Source organism: Thamnophis sirtalis, unplaced genomic scaffold, assembly GCF_051295495.1.
Source record: "Thamnophis sirtalis isolate CommonGarterSnake01/CBP01778 unplaced genomic scaffold, rThaSir2_p1.2 scaffold_9, whole genome shotgun sequence".
Taxonomy (NCBI): Eukaryota; Metazoa; Chordata; class Lepidosauria; order Squamata; family Natricidae; genus Thamnophis; species Thamnophis sirtalis.
Genome location: NW_028261389.1, coordinates 13,168,419 through 13,181,371, shown reverse-complemented (window position 1 = coordinate 13,181,371; position 12,953 = coordinate 13,168,419). Strand labels below are relative to the sequence as shown.

At 44.8% G+C, this 12,953-nt stretch overlaps 1 protein-coding gene across 3 annotated transcripts in view; it reads right to left on the bottom strand.

Annotated features, from left to right (window-relative positions):
- EPS8 (EGFR pathway substrate 8, signaling adaptor) overlaps nt 1-12,730 on the bottom strand; it is a 179,312-nt gene extending 166,582 nt beyond the window's left edge. For 2 of the 3 annotated variants that reach the window (XM_087722840.1, XM_087722839.1), the window contains exon 1: nt 12,512-12,730. The gene's annotated coding sequence lies outside the window, so the exon portion shown is untranslated. The remainder of the gene's footprint in view (nt 1-12,511) is intronic. The other variant, XM_087722841.1, reaches the window with a different exon arrangement.
- Between the last annotated feature and the right edge of the window lie 223 nt (nt 12,731-12,953).

The following is a 12,953-nucleotide window of genomic DNA, read 5'->3' as shown; positions in this document are numbered from 1 at the left end:
CAAAAGGAACCACATCTGCAGGAGGAAGGCAGAGTAAACAAGGCCAAGATGGTGGAAGCCACATCTGGATGCATTCCCTCACCCTTTTGTATATACATGGAGAAAAGGAACAGGGTTAGACATGCATCGCAATGCCGATCTTGACCTTTTTTATGCCTTCCTGTGGTTCCAACTCTTTGAAAAAACAGAAATTCAGAGCCAAGGTGGCGCAGTGGTTAGAGTGCTGTACTGCAGCCATTTCAGCTGACTGTTATCTGCAGTTCGGCGGTTCAAATCTCACCGGCTCAGGGTTGACTCAGCCTTCCATCCTTCCGAGGTGGGTAAAATGAGGACCCAGACTGTGGGGGCGATATGCTGACTCTGTAAACTGCTTAGAGAGGGCTGAAAGCCCTATGAAGCGGTATATAAGTCTAACTGCTATTGCTATTGCTATAAATAAAATCAGAATCTGTAAAAATGAATTGCATTTCTACAGCTAAGTCAGCCCCCTCAAGGCCGACACTGTTTTGGCTAAGGATGATTGAAATCGAAGTCCACCATATTTTTTTTAATCTATCTGGTTGGGGGAAGGGGCGATATAAATGAATAGGCCCTATTATTCTCAGGAAGGAACCTTCTCTATAGAACAGTATCCATAAAGAAGATATTTACTGCTCGGTCACAATTGGTCACTGAGAGATTATAATAGAAAGCCCCCTTAAGCTGGCTCTGTAATCACAACTTCTGGAGCATCGATTTAAGTATCTTGTGCTTTACAGTTAACGTTATGCCTCTCATCCAGATGTTCAAAACAGCTCTAAATTAGAAAGAGAGAGTTTTCAGCCCTTTTTAATATACTGTGTGTTAGCGCGTGCTTTCTCAGATGTCAAACCTTTGGAAATACGATAGTTGAAATCAGTCACATGCTTGTCTATTCTTTTGGCATCTTCCATTTCTTCCTGCTGTAAATCTAACATGGAGGTAGATGACTGAAGCTTTGTCGTTCTCCCCACAAAGACACCCATGTTACTGATTTTGGAGTTACAGTTAATCCTTGACTTACAATCATTCGTTTAGCAACCGTTAAAAGTTTCAACAGTATAGGGAAATGCATGTGCGGTCCCTGTACATGCGACCTGCCCCCCCGCAAACATTTGTGCGTCCCCCGCATTTGTGCGTCCCACCGCCTGAACATGCGCACACGCCCCCCCGCATGGGACCCACGCACCCGCGCAAGCACGGCAGAGACCCCAAAGACCAGCTGGCCGGCGGGAGGCGCATGTGCATGAACTGGGACAACAGCTCACGTGCCCACAGAGAGGGTGCTGTAGGCCACCTATGGCACGTGTGCCATAGATTCGCCATCACAGGTATAACGCCAGCAGAGGGCATAACATGGCAGAATCTTCTGCAATACGGGAAAATTATTCTCATGTACGAACTTATCAAGAGAAATTGGCTGAGGTAAAAAATTCTCCGCAACGTATAATTTTCTCAAAAGATCCTTTCCCAGAGAGGTTTAATTCATGCCAGATCTCATTTCCAGTTCAATGAACGAGAGCAAAAGTATGTGATGGGACTCACAGTGTGTGCTAATATGTAATTATTATTTTTTAAATCATTGAATATAAAGTATCGGTTGGGTTTATACATCTGTGTTAAGTCAACAGTCACGTTATGGTTCAATTTATTATACCAGCCAAGCCACTGTGGCCTAGATCAGTGGTCTCCAACCTTGGCAACTTTAAGACTTGTGGACTTCAACTCCCAGCAAAGCTGGCTGAGGAACTCTGGGAGTTGAAGTCCACAGGTCTTAAAGTTGCCAAGGTTGGAGACCACTGGCCTAGATGACCAACAATGACCAACAATGTTAAGTAAAGACTAATCTATACATACAACATGCTTAAAGCAACCACAAGTTAACACATTGTCATAGAGCGATATGTTAAAGTGGGTGAGTTCACACATTAAACTGAGTCATAAATCGTGATTGAGTCAAGGTGGCGCAGTGGTTAAATGCAGCACTGCAGGCTACTTCAGCTGACTGCAGTTCAGCAGTTCGGCTGTTCAAATCCCACCAGGCTCAAGGTTGACTCAGCCTTCCATCCTTCCGAGGTGGGTCAAATGAGGACCCAGATTGTTGTTGGGGGCAATATGCTGACTCTGTAAACCGCTTAGAGAGGGCTGAAAGCCCTATGAAGCGGTATATAAGTCTAACTATTGCTATTGCTATTGTGATTTACAAACCATAATAGGTAGCTCATAGACTAGTGTTCTGATTTGCATCCTGCACCAACCCATGATTTTCAGGGTCACCTTTCATTGAAAGCTGACCTCAACTCTTTTCTCCCTGGTTCCTCTCTATTTAATATTTCTGATGACTTCAGAAACACAAATAAACCAGTTCGGAAAAATCAACTAATCATCTTAATTGTTGACCATTGCTTATAGGTCAACAGTGACAACTGTTCCAAAGACATAACTTGTATTTGATGTCTATCTTCTACTTGTTTCATGTCCAGGCGTTCAAGCCAGGGGTCAGCAACCTGCGGCCCTGAAGCTGCATGTGGCTCTTTTATCCCTCTGCTGTGGCTCCCTGTCGCCGGTGGGCGCCACAATTTTGAGAGGAGCTTCCGATTGGGAGGGAGGAGGCACAGCACGCCGGAAGGAGACTCTATGGCAAGGAGTGGGTTTTCTGGGCAACTCCACAATTGATAAAGCTTTCGGTTAGGACAGGTAGAGGGAAAAGGATGCTGTGGTAGGAAGAGGCTCTATGGTGGGGTGTTCTGTCCCCCCTTCTCCGCTCGTTCAGGCAGACAAACTTAAAAGGAAAGAACTTTATCAGTCCTCCGCTCAGACTGGCTGCGAGCCCAAAAATAAACATAAATAAGGTCTCTGACAAGAAGATAACAGAATGCAAAACAAAACTCTCTTACGGCAAAACCAGGTGTCCAAAAAGAAAGCAAAGCACTTCTCCGTGTGTCTCTTTGAATAAGGGTTACAGAAAGCAAATCACTTCTCCAAGTGTCTCTCACAAACAAACCACGACTGATGAACAATGAATGATGAACGTTTACTCCTGCCACCAGGGCGTGGCACCGTCCGTCCTTTTATCACCAGAAGACGACGACAACGAGCCCCAGCTGCATTGTTAATCTTGCATCCCGACTCAACTCACAGCAAACTTCTGCTGAGTCACAACAGTGGGGGAACCAGATTTCCAGTTGGCTCCAGAATTGAACGGTGGGGTGGGGTGGGGCTTCTGGTTAGGACCTTTGTGGCTCTTTGAGTGTTTAAGGTTGCCGACCCCTGTTTTAGGGTGAGAAGGGGAGAGCACTCAACAATGTGAGCTACGCCAGCCTAAGCAAATGGCTTGGCACAGAACCAAAGCCAAACTTGGATTTATGTTTTATCTAAATGTACGCACATTGAATATGGAGAACGTGACTACCTCCCCATCTATTTAACTATTTTCTCCTCCTGTTACTTGAACATTGCACTTCACCAGTCGGTTTTAAGAGGGGCTTTAAAAGCCACTTTCAAAGCTTGTATATGGGAATGGCATGCAAAGCAGGGTTTGAGGTTGAGCATCAGTGTTAAAAGTTGGTTTAACCACAGTCAAATTTCCGCCCTATCTCTTGATTTGCATCACTGAAGTGCAGGTTGTTCCAGCCAACAAGTCTTTTGGATTAGATCTCTACAATTGTAATAGAAATAGCTTGGAGGAACAAGTGAATGCAGGACAGCACACAAAGTGATCAATACTATTCCCCATCACACACAAAAAAATCTATTTCCAAACTAAGAAAAACATCATTTTCCGCATACAAAACAGGGGAACAAAAGTGCTATTTATGGCCATTGACCAACTCATCTCCGTGCTTTTTCGGACCAACCACATTCATCCAATGCTGCTGTGCAAGGCTGATAGGGAGGCTGGTTGCGTGAAAAGGCCCAGTTGCATTCAGAGTCTGGTATCTGCCAGGGCTGTATGCTTTGTTGATAAGACAGGACTGCCCTCTTCTCAGGCCTCCTCTGCCCTGGAGAGTTGATCGCTTTATTTCTCAGAATTGCAAATGACTTTGTTGTGCTTTAAGCTCATAGTAGACTCTAGAATGTTTCCAGTACAATGTACTTGGAAGGTTAGAGCTGTCAGCAAAAAAACAATTATATCCCAATAGAAGAGAATATTTGCAGCTTAGGGTGGAAGTGTGAAAGTTCTTGAGGCTCTCAGAGATGGTGGCTGTTGTTGTTTTTTTGCAGATGTTTTGTTACCCAACTATTTAACACCATCAGTATAACTATGGGATTTGTTCAATGATGAAATTCAAAAAATTTCCCTACTGGGTCTGTGGACGTGGCTTGGTGGTCATGTGACCAGCCGGGCACCAAGCAGGAACCTCACAGTGTCACAGAGCGCTCAAAAAAACAACTATCACATTTTACACAAAAATAACACAAAAGCTACACAACTCACACGGAATGCAAAACCAGCTGGACTTCACGCACACAAAAAGTTTCTGACAATCTGCGTTGCACAGCTGATTATCACAGCTGATCGTCGGAACCTTTTTTAAAAACTTTTTTTTAGCATTTTGCCTGAACTGGTAGCAAAAAAAATGGTAAAAAAAAAGTTTTAAAATGAGTTCCAACGATCAGCTGTGCAACAATCAGCTGTGCTGTGTAAACGTTGGAACTTTTTTTTTACTTTTTGAAGCATTTTTTTACTACCTGTTTGGGTGAACCAGTAGCATTTTTACTACCAGTTCTGGCGAACCGGCCCAAACCAGTAGCATTTCCCGCCCTGGATTTGTTGCACTTCAACATTCACGCATACAGATGTTAATTAATTGGGTAAAGAAACATCTGCAGGTAAAACAACTGAGCTCAGAACAAACCAAGAACTTCACAACCTGCTATGTACATACCACACAATCTTCAAGACTTTTCCTGCACGAAGAATTTCGAATGAAAATGGAACTACTCTTGCAGAAAAGTCTGTTTTGGTCCCTTTAAAATAACCCCAAAGCCTGATACTGTCAAATTCAGAGGACCCCAAAACAGCTCAAAACATTACCCAAAGATCAGTTGGGTAGGTAAAGGGTTATGGACTCCACCAGAGGATAGTGGAGGACAACAAGGCCTGGACAAGTTGTCCATGGGATCATGATGGGTCAGACACGACTTCGCAACTAACAACAACAGTTGGATAGAGAAGCTGCAAAGTGTAGTCCACTCTTTTCCAACTACAAAAGTCTAGACCAATGTTTCTTAATCTTGGCAACTTTAAAATGTGTCAATGTACGCACATCTTAAGGTTGCCAAGGTTGAGAAAGACTGGTCTGGACAGATGTACCATGGACTACACTGTTTCCAATAAAACAAGAAGTCACCCTGAGCCATCAACAGAGGGGTTGAGAAAGTGTTGAGGACCTACAGTCATATTTGGGCTTACATGAGCAGTTGGGACTTTCTGGGAACTTTTTACACCTAGATTATTTTACACTTAATGATAGTTGTTGGAATGAAACACACTGGATGAGGTGACACAGCATGCTAGGTCTCAAGCTATGGTCTACAAATGACAATAGTCCAGTTTGTTCCTCTCCTCTCCACTGACCATCAGCTAAAGGAGGTTTTCGGCCTTCTGAGAGATTCAAAATTTGAACTGGGTTTGTATTTCATAACCATGGTATGTTTACATTTATTAAACAAGCCACAATTGGCTAGACTCTTAGAATGCAGCAATGCAAAACTAAAATAACTACGGTATTTTTCGGACTATAAGACGCTCCGGACTATAAGATGCATCTAGCTTTTGGGAGGAAAAGAAGAAAAAAGAAATCTGTCTCTGCCTCCCAGCAATTTGCCTCCTTGCGGCAAGCAGCAAACAGCCTGGTCAGCTTCAGCACAGCCTGATTTAGCACAAGCAGCTGACTGGCGGTTGGAACTGCCTCCCAGAATACTGCCTATCAGCTGTTCCAGGCTGCGGGGATCGCCACCACCTATTGCCGCTGAAAACACAGAAAAAAGGAGCCCATTTTTGGCCTCCATGCATCCCATTTTTAGCCCGTTCCAGGCGGCAAGGATTGCTGCCACTGCCTATCACGAACGGGACAAACAGGAAACAGGACCCGCGGAGGCCAAAAATGGAGTGCACAGGGGTGGCGATAGGTGGCGGTGTTCCGTGCAGCCTGGAACAGCCAATCATTGGTATTCTGGGAAGGCCAATCCAACCACCAATCAGCTGTTTGTGCTAAATAGGCTGTGCTGAAGCTGACCAGGTTATTTGCTGTTTGCTGCAAGGAGGCAAATTGCTGGGAGGCAGAGGCCAGCGGGTTAGAGCTGGCGGGTGAGCGGGGCTTCATCAACATTCGCTTAGTAGGATGCACAGACATTTCCACCCACTTTTTTGAGGGGGGGGAGGTGCATCTTATAGTTTGAAAAATACGGCACTTTATAGATTTGTACCACGTGTGAACTAGTCCTAATGAAGTGGGGTAGTAATTTGGACGCTGAACCTGAACAACAGTGATATGGACCGGGGGGTTCACCGACAAATGTGCGCTTGACATAACCGCACCGACAAAACCGCGGCGAGAAAACCACAAGGTCGAAATTGAATGCGCGCAGAAACGCACCAACAAATGCACGCCGATGAAAGCGCACCATTAAAAAAGCAACGAAAACAACGTAACAACCCTAACCCTAACCCTAAACCTAAACCTAACCTTTATCTTAACCCTAATAGCGCTTTTGTGGGCGCGGTTTTGTCGGTGCTCTTTTGTGGGAGCACTTTCGACCACGCGGTTTTCTCGCCACGGTTTTGTCGGGTGCGCATTTGATGGGTCACGGGACCGGGGTCACATATAAAATTAAGCCGTGATTGGTTTAATCATCTTTTGTGGAACTGAATGCAATAGGCCAGGTTTATACAACACTGCTAGCAACTGATCTATAAACACAGCGGCTGTGTGTGCACAGTATACTGAGCTGAAACCAAAACCAATTATGTGACTGTTTATTTTGGCAGGAGAGTCAGAGTTTGTTGTTTTCATTCATATGGAAACACGGTGTATATGGACACTCAGATAGACCCACACCTAGACTCTACTTCTCCTTCCTCCCAGAGAAGTCAGCATGAATGTCAGAAATACTGAATTTCCAAAAGGCCAGGTGAAGGCTTTGATAAGGGCAGACCTGGTTGAGACAATGCAACCTAATTGCCTCTGAAAATAAATCCGTTTCCTTCACATGTGTGACCGTAGCTCAGATTTGTTTTATTTTTTTAAAAGCTACAGTCAATGCCACTTAAAAGTAGACATTCATTTCTCTGACCCTGATGGGGAAACCTGCAGGCTCTAGAGATATTAGTGGGGTCCCCCCTTGAAACTGCAGGAAGATCCAGGAGGGATGGAAATACTTTTTCAACCACAGCGTAAATTAAATGGTCACTTTGGCTTCCAGGAATTGTAAGGATTTGCAGGATCAGGCTAACCCATAATTAAGGTCTGTTTTCTATCGCTGCAAATACAGATGGTTCTCGACTTACGACCGCAATTGAGGCCAACATTTCAGTTGTTAAGCAATAGCAATAGCAGTTAGACTTATATACTGCTTCATAGGGCTTTCAGCCCTCTCTAAGCGGTTTACAGAGTTAGCATATTGCCCCCAACAATCCGGGTCCTCATTTTACCCACCTCGGAAGGATGGAAGGCTGAGTCAACCCTGAGCCGGTGAGATTTGAACAGCCGACCTGCCGAACTAGCAGTCAGCTGAAGTAGCCTGCAGTACAGCACTCTAACCACTGCGCCACCTCGGCTCCAAGCAAGTCATTTATTAAGTGAATTTTGCCCCATTTTATGACATTTCTCACCATGGTTGTTAAGTGAATCACGGCAGTTGAAAAGTTAGTAAACCTGGTTGTCAAGGGCTTCCCCTTTAACTTGGCTCTTCAGAAGGTCGCAAAATGTGACTGTGCGGCCCTGGGACGCTGCAATGGTCATAAGTATGAACCAGCTGCCAAGCGTCTGTACTTTGATCGCATGATAATAGGGATGCTGAAGAGGTTGCAACTGGGAAAAACAGTGATAAGTCACTCAGGGTGGATGAAAATTCATGTTTTCTTTCTTAAAAAAAAATAAAAAATTGGATTTTTACCATTTAAATTGGAATTTTGTTATTTTTATCAAATGTATTTTAATAAAATGCTTTTGGAGTAAAAATCTATCTAGAGATAGTTTTCTATTTAAGATACAATGGTGAAAAGAGTAAGGTTCTACATTTAGGCAAGAAAAATGAAATGCACAGGCACAGTATAGGTGGTACCTTGCTCAACAGTAGTAACTGTGAAAGGGATCTTGGAGTCCTAGTGGACAACCATTTAAATATGAGCCAGCTGTGTGCAGCAGCTGCCAAAAAAGCCAACACAGTTCTAGGCTGCATAAACAGAGGGATTGAATCAAGATCACGTGAAGTGTTGATACCACTTTATAATGCCTTGGTAAAGCCACACTTGGAATACTGCATTCAGTTTTGGTCACCACAATGTAAAAAAGATGTGGAGACTCTAGAAAGAGTGCAGAGAAGAGCAACAAAGAGGATTAGGGGACTGGAGACTAAAACATATGAAGAATGGTTGCAGGAACTGGGTATGTCTAGTTTAATGAAAAGAAGGATTAGGGCAGACATAATAGCACTGTTCCAATATCTCAGGGGCTGCCACAAAGAAGAGGGAGTCAAACTATTCTCCAAGGCACCTGAGTGTAGAATAAGAAACAATGGGTGGAAACTAATCAAAGAGAGAAGCAACTTAGAACTGAGGAGAAATTTCCTGACAGTTAGGACAATTAATCAGTGGAACAACTTGCCTCCAGAAGTTGTGAATGCCCCAACACTGGAAATCTTTAAGAAGATTTTGGATAGCCATTTGTCTGAAGTGGTGTAGGGTTTCCTGCCTACGCAGGGGGTTGGACTAGAAGACCTCCAAGGTCCCTTCCAACTTTAATGTAAAATACATAATTGAGTTTATTCAGCATGAAATGGAGCTTAGTTATGTAGCATGAGGCTGTATATTCTGCAATATTGAGACTGTCGGTGAGTCAACAGCGGGTCAGAGGAAGAGGGACTGAGATGACAGTTGCTCTTTAAAAATCACGATTCAAATCAAGTTGATTTAAATCAAGCCCTTTTACTAGTAATTTTAAATCTTGATTTAAATCACGACTTGATTTAAATCAAATCCACCCCGGTGCCACTGTAACTTCAAACCGTCACTAAATGGATTGTTGTAAGTGGAGGACTAACTGTACCTTAAATACAGACCATTGAGAAGCCCATAATGGAAAGGGGCTACTTCATTCCAATCCAGGCAGCTACAGAGGTTGGTTACAGAGTGAGCCAGCAAAGAACTCCTTCAGATTTTGTAAATTTCCAGACATCCCAAAAATGCCACCCAATCTGAATTCCCCTAAGATGGGATAATAAGACCATCTCAGTTAAAGAGCTGAATGGGGTGGAAGTAACGGCAGTGTTTCTCAACCTTGGCTATTGTAAGATGGGTGGACTTCAGCAACTCCCAGAATTCCTTAGCCAGCAGGATTGGCTCGGGCAGTGATGGCTAACTTTTTCCGGATCGAGTGTCCAAAGCGCATGTGTGTGCACGAATGCACGTGCATGCGCCGGAACCCCCAAAATATGTGCCACGTCACCTGTGTATGTGCGGTAGAGACCCGAAGACCAGCTGGCTGGTGGGAGGCGCATACGCGGCGGAGCTGAACTGGGGCGACGGCTCGCATACCATATGTTCGCCATCACGGGGCTAGGGAATTGAAGCCCACAAATCTTACAGTTGCTAAGGCTGAGAAACATTACTTTATTACACTGTGCAATTTCAGCAATTGTGATAGACAATATGGTGCTTTACGAGAGGAGTCTAACTACACCCTACATACAACTGTCCAACCAATTATCTGTATGCACCAATTATTGTTCATACAATTGTCAGTTGAAGTTTTTCTTTTCTTTCCTAATCACAAGCCCTTAACACAGGAGACAAAACACAAAAACCTCACCCATAAACAGGGGCCAAAAGTATTAGCAGGAGATGAACAAATCTCCAGGCCCTGTTTCCATCAAAGTATATCTGCACAATACTACCCATTTTTCTGAATCTATACAACCCACCAAAGCATCACCTAATTATACAGAGGGAGTTCACACTGGGCAAAGCTTGGTTGGCTAGCTTGTAGTTCTGTGTGCTGTAAAGACACAACCAGCATCAGTTTTGCGGCACACTGGCTGAATGACATGGGACTTGCCATTCAGAATCGCTCGACAGAAAGATGGGTGTCATATAAATTTAATACAGTCGTATGGATGCTCCTGAATTGGGAGAGGTTCTCATATTTAGCCATACAGGTGCACCGAGATCCAGTTCACATGGTTGCAGAAACCACACGATGGGCCCATCCTTAATTTTAATAAACCACGGTCAGCAATACCTTAAGCTGTAAAACAGGGTTGGCAAACTGTAATGACAAGAGTTCACCCCAAACCCCAAACCAAAGAAAAGCCTATGGAAAACTTCACCTGTTTGGGGAGGGGGTGGATTCCAACCTTGTTCCTCACTTCTAACCCAGATTAGTTGTGCATCAACCATGCCAGGAAAAAATTAGGGAAACTGAAATCCATTAGCAGGAGTGTCAAGGGCCAGTGGATCAAAGAAAAGGGAAAGTCACGCAAACCCACACCACAAAGCCAAGCCTGTCTTGAAAATCATCATCATCATCATCATCATCATCATCATCATCATCATCATCATCATCAAAAACCACTGGGAACACCAGGTTGAGAAGGTTCTAGAGAATGAAAAAGTCAAAATCTTGTGGGATTTCAGAATTCAGACTGACAGGCACTTGGCCTACAACACACCTGACATAACAATAGTTGAAAAGAAAAAAAATTGGTTCGTTGACATTGCAATACCTGGAGATGCACGAATTGAAGATAAACAGCAAGAAAAAAATCACAAAGTACCGGGACTTGCAAATTGAAGTTGAGCGACTGTGGAAAAAGAAATCGTGTGTTGTACCGATTGTAATTGGAGCCCTTGGAGCAATACCTAAAGGGCTACCTCGCTATTTGGAAATTCTAAATTTATCGGACTTGAATATTCTGGTTCTACAAAAAACCCACCCTATGTGGAACAGCTTATATCCTCTAAAGTTACCTTAACCGTTCCTAGATCCTTGGTTAGGACTCGAGCTGTTGAGCTACCCACCAGCCCCAAAGGCTGTGAATCTCACCAAAGATTAACAAATAACAATAACAATAACAATAACAATAACGAGGAGGAGGAGGAGGAGGAGGAGGAGGAGGAGGAGGAGGAGGAGGAGGAATAATCAAGAAATATCGCAACCTGGCCATCGAAACTACACAGCTATGGATGAAACATGTAACAGTGATACCCATTGTCATCGGGGCACTTAGTACCAAGTCCAAGAGTTTTATAAGATATGTCAACAAATTGCACTTCCTGCAATAACACCAGTGGAACTGCAAAAAACTGTGCTACTCGGAACATCATACATCTTAAAAAGGTACTTAGTTGATACCTAGGACACTGGCAGCAACCCGTATCAACCATTAGCACCAGTCAATGGTATTTGCGACACATCTTTAAATGTTGACTTGACTTGAGTTTCATGTTTAATGAATAAAGAAATAATAATTTTAAAAAACAGTGATACTCATTGTCATCAGGACACTTGGTACCATAACCAAGAATTTTATAAAACACATCAAGAAATTGCAGCTTCTTGCAATAACGCCAGAGGAACTCCAAAAAACTGTGCTACTTGGAACATCTTAAGAAGGTACTTGGTTGATACCTAGTTAACTGGCAGCAACCCGTATCAACCATTAGCACCAGTCAATGGTATTTGTGATGCGTTTTTGAATGTTGAGTTGATTGAGTTTCATGTTTAATAAATAAAGATGATGATGATGATGATGATGATGATGATGATGATGATGATGATGATGATGATGATGATGATGATGATAAAAATCGAGCCTGGGAGGACCAGCAACAGGAGTGGCTAGTGAATGCTCAGGTTATAGAACAGAAAAGCCACAGGTAGCAAACCCCACAGATTCTGGCTTAACACACACACACACAAACACACACACACACACACACACACACACACAAATACACATAATCACACCTTTCCCACCCTTAAATCCCGAAAGCCCAGGTGAGAAACACCAACGAACGCCTCCCATTTTCACCCGTGAGAGTTCACCATTCCCCCACACCCACCCAGCAGCCTTCGTCCGGGGAAATCGGAGACGGGATCTAAATGGGATCATAGGATTCAGCGCAGCTTTCCCCCCCCCCCCATACCTCGCGCGGGCGGGCGCAGAAGCCAGCCTTCAACCCGCGCGGGGGCCCGTCTCGCGTGGGGGCCGTGGGGAGCGGGGAAAGGCTTAGGGGGCGAGGACCCCCGGTAGCCGCGCCGCCGCCTACCTTTCTCGGGTCCCCCGTTCCGCTTCTGCTCATCCACAAGGCTTTTTTTTTCCTTTCCCCCGTGATAGGGGTGGGGGGGGGGCTTCCAAACCGGAGGAAGGCTACCAAACCCGGCCGCTTCTGGCCCGGGAACTGCGGCTGGTGAGCCTCCGCTTTCCGCAGGTCATCGGAGCCAAGCGGAAAAAGCCGCCGCCGCCGCCGCGTAGGGTAAAGCAAAGTGCAGCCTTCGCCTTCCAAAGTGCCCGCCTCTGCTTCGGTGACGGTGGCTCGGGCGCTTTCGGTGGCGCCGGTCTCCCTCTAGCGACCCACCTGGGCTTTGCTCGAGCGGGAATAAGCCGGCGGAGACCCCGTTCCCACGTGCCGCTTTGACCCGTCTTGGGCATTCCCCCCCCCTCCCCCTGCGCGGCGCTGCTGGGTTCGGAGTCCCTTGGCTGAGCCGCGA